The sequence below is a fragment of the Sceloporus undulatus genome, unplaced genomic scaffold (genome assembly GCF_019175285.1).
Source record: "Sceloporus undulatus isolate JIND9_A2432 ecotype Alabama unplaced genomic scaffold, SceUnd_v1.1 scaffold_3068, whole genome shotgun sequence".
In the NCBI taxonomy this organism is placed as follows: domain Eukaryota; kingdom Metazoa; phylum Chordata; class Lepidosauria; order Squamata; family Phrynosomatidae; genus Sceloporus; species Sceloporus undulatus.
In genome coordinates, this window is record NW_024805988.1 from 1 (window position 1) to 4,236 (window position 4,236).

A 4,236-nucleotide genomic window follows, 5' to 3' on the forward strand; every position below is an offset into this window, starting at 1 on the left:
CATGCTGAGTATCCCTGCTTATCTAGACATCCAAAATACAAAATTGTACACATGTGGGCTCAGATAGTGGCCTCTTTGTTTTCTGATGGTTTAGTGTACGCAAACTTTGTTTCATGCACAATATTATTAAAAATATTTCATATAAAATTATCTTCAGTCTATATGTATGAGGTGTATATGAAACATAAAAGAATGAAGATGTGGGTCCCATCTCCAAAATATCTCATTATGTATATGCAAATTTCCCAAAATCTGAAATAATAAAAAAAAATAGAACACTTTTGGTCCCAAATGTTTCAGATAAGGCAGAATCAACCTGTACAAAACATAAGTGTTCTGAGCATCCATTTCTTCCCTATTACTGACTCTAATGCCGAAACAGATGGCCTGAACGGGTGGCTTGAAGCCTCCATTTCCGAAGATAGATTGAGGCTGCATCATCCACATGCCGTGGCCCCAATCCGCCTTGATGCCAGCTGAAAATGGAGTGACAATGCACTGGCAAAAAGCCGACATTTCATCTATGTGATTAGAACAGTGGGAAATGGATCCAATTTTGAAGATTTGGCATAGTGGGACATGTAGGAGAACATGAAGAACATGATACTACCTTGTCATGAAACTCTACAATTATAACATTATGTTCTATGTTGATATTGTAGATGACAAAGCAAGGCACCATATATACTTGTGTATAAGTTGAAAAATTTATGCCACAAAATTAAACCCCATTTCAATTTGAAAGCCATTTCATTGCTAAAAGGATTGGAGGAGAAGTTCAAAATGAGCAGTGACTTACTGCTGCTTCTTCACAGATAACCATCTCTTCAGAAGCAGTGTTATCATTAGGATCCATTCAACGATATATACAGAGACTATTACGGTGTCTACTACCATTTTCCATTGCAGAATTCCTAAATGGATGTGACACAAAACACTGCCATATTAATCACAATATAACAATGTCCATGAAGTCTGTCCCTGCTGATGTTCCTCATCATTCCTGATAAGAGAGTGAGCTTCAAATTGATTCTGTAGCTACAGTCTCACAGAATGATCCCTGGTTTCCCTACTTCTGTGTGTGACATTCCTCCAACCACCTACCTCTCTTGTATGTGAAGTGACCTCCTCCTCCTCAGCAACTCCCTCTGTGCATTTTCCATACAAGACCATCCGGTCCGTTCTATCCAGGAAAACCTCTTGCCCCCTAAGATGTGTCTCCAGCTGTTGGGCTTTTTCGTCTAAGAGGGCTACCTACTTGCTGCAGGTGAAGTTCCCCTCATCCATAGGCAAGAAGACAAATATCCCACAAGTGTTGCAGGTGACTGTAGCAGTTCCATCAGTGCCCATACTGAGAAGTCTTAAGGAGGCATTGAAATAAGACTGTGGGCTTCCCTTGCTAAACACCAGCGTAAAGAATCCCTGTTGGCTTGGCCTTTGTCCCCAAGCTCTGTTAGCGAGCTCAATCAACTGGGCCTATAGTTATCTAGAGAGCTCCTGGCTACTACAGTAGCTCCTTCTGGAGGCAAGTCTCTGGCTCACTTCCTCTGAGCAGAAGTCCCCACAAGCCCCTTAAGGGGGAAAATGAATAAGGAAAATCAAAGGAGAACCCCTCAAACACTGTTCCCAGGTGACCTTTTCCTCTGTACTCCAAATACCTCCTTGACATCTCTCTCTCTCTCTCTCTCTGCCTCTCTCTCTCTCTCTCTCTCTATATATATATATATATATATAGCATGCAATCCTCTGACAATAGTTATAAAGAATTAGGCTTCTTGCTTCACCCCCCCCCCCTTAATGCTGTGTATTATTTACCTTTAAGCTTCGCCAAGTTGGCAAGTATTTCCTCCATATCCCGGTCTGTAAAAAAAAAAAAAAAAAGGGGGGGGGGGGGGGTTAGATGTTCAGTGTAGAGTTGATCCTCCATATCCATGGATTCAACCAGGCATGGCTTGAAAATAATTCCAAAACATACATAAATTCCAAACAGCAAACCTTGCTTTTGCTGTTTTATATAAGAAACCCCAATTCACTATGTCATTGTATTTAAGGGGACTTGAGCATCCATGGATTGTATTATCCACAGGGGGTCCTGGAACCAAATCCCAGTGTATGTCAAGAGCCCACTGTCCAGGAAAGCCTCTTGCCCCCTAAGATGTGATCTGTAGATACCCGGGTCTCCAGCTGCTGGACTTTCTCTTCCAAGACGGCTACCAACTTGCATGTGCTGCAAGTAGGGTTGCCATAAGTCAGGACCTCCGAACCGGGACAAATGTAGGACAACAGTTTCAAATGTAGGACATGCTTTTTTTTTTATTCAAAAAAATCAGGACGTGCGGAAAAAACTCACGCTTTTTTAAAAAATCTTAATATAAATGCACGTTTCATAGGCGTGCTCATAATGGACGACATTTGGGCATTATTCCTAGGCAGATGGCACAAACTGACTTCCCTTTCTGCCCAAACCACCCCCCTCCGTTCAAAAACACGCACGACACACATTTCGGCATTTCACGTGGCTTTACTTAACGTGGCAATCTCTTGCATATTTCAGAGCCTTATTCCATATCTAAACCCCTTGGCTTTAACACTTAGCGTGCTTTAACATGGCTATGCGTATTGAACATCATCTCAAGGTGCTTTCACAAGAAGCGGATTTGCCGTTTCAGGTTTCTCCCACCAACTCTACTTCGGAGAAGTGTCTACTTGGTCAAGAGAAAGCACAAAAATACACCAAAAACACACCTTGCTAGGTGACACTGTCTCGCCTTCAGAAAGAGTGAGCGCATGCCTCAGAAACTGATTGATATCAATATCACCATCCTCATCATCACCACTATCACAAGGGAAACTTGGATATTAATAATAATAAAAATAGCAAAAATTAAAATAAAAACAAGGGAAACTTGGATATTTTTAATAATAAAAATTAACCAAAAATAATAAAAACATTGATTCAAACCACTGCACCACACTGACTCTCTTAAACAGGCCTGCCCTGAAATAAATAAATAAATAAATAAATAAGGGAAACCTAAAATGAGACACACCTCCCCTTCTCCTGCTGCTCCTGCCCCTCTTCCTGTTTGTATTTCGCGCCTGAGCCCTTTCCCTTCCCTCTGGCCCAGAGTCCGCTCTGCCTCCTCCTCTTCTGAGGCTCTGCCTCCTTAAGGGGACCAGCTCCCTTTGGAGGATGGCTGGCGCGCGGCCACGGCCCAGCCACGCAAACGGGCCGATTGCGCGCTTCCGCCGGCCAGTCACAGAGGAGGAGGAGGAGGTGGGTGGCCAGCAGGGTCCCATGAGTGGCCGCGCGCAGCCATGTAAAGGGAGCATGCCGGGGCAGGGGAGGAGGAGGAGGCGGCAGAGGGCCCGTCGGCTGCATGAGCGACCATGCGCGGCCATTCTGAAGGAGTGCGCGAGGGCAGAGGAGGAGGCGGAGGAGGAAGTGGGTGGCCGGCCGGTTGCATGAGTGGCTGTGGCCATAAGGAGGGTGTGCGGTGGAGAAGAGGAGGAGGAGGAAGAGGGTGGCCACGGATGGGACAAATCCCGCTTTTGGCAGGAAACCGGACCGGGACTAAACTTAATAAGGTAGGTATATACATTGGAAGTGGTATTCTAAGTTAAGAGTGTCCAAAGAATTTATTAAATCAGAGATAGAGGGTAAAAGACTATATCAAGAAGGATCGATCTCAATCATTTCTTCTGTCCCGATTCACCAAACACCTACACAGACTGGCTGGGAGAGAACCAACAACTGATCATGCAGGCAGAGGCAGTATATTACCAGCAGCTAGAAAGCATCCTTGCCTGTGTGAGTCTCTTAGGAGAAAAGCCTTTGTCAAAGGAATACGTGTCAAGGAAGGCAAGAAGAATCAAGATCAATACAGTCCAAAGGTCCAACAAGCCAGGATGCCTGAAGTGCAGGAGTCTGGGGAAATGTTTCAGGTACAGGAATGCTGGCAAAGAAACAGAGGGGTTGCTTCCAGCACTAGCCGTAGGCAGACCCAGGTCTTAAAATGGCCTGACACCAGCTGGTCCTCGTCGGAGCTTCCCTATTGCTGCTTGGCCTGCAGCCTGGCTGAGCAGCATCTTTCACAGAATCATAGAATTGGAAGAGACCTCAAGGGCCATCGTTGATCACTGTCTCCTAGTTGACACACTCTCTGACCTTGGGTTCTCTGTTCTCGAATGGTTTAGATCTTATTTGTCTGGCAGATCTTTTGTAGTGGTCACAGG

General features: G+C 44.9%; 1 long non-coding RNA gene across 1 annotated transcript; it reads right to left on the minus strand.

The window, feature by feature from the left end:
• Window positions 1–244: 244 nt before the first annotated feature.
• Window positions 245–3,383, minus strand: LOC121918017. The gene is made up of 3 exons (XR_006101143.1): window positions 3,051–3,383; window positions 1,816–1,860; window positions 245–914 (listed from the first exon to the last, which is right to left on the minus strand). It is a non-coding gene; the product is annotated as an uncharacterized LOC121918017 (long non-coding RNA).
• Window positions 3,384–4,236: the final 853 nt, after the last annotated feature.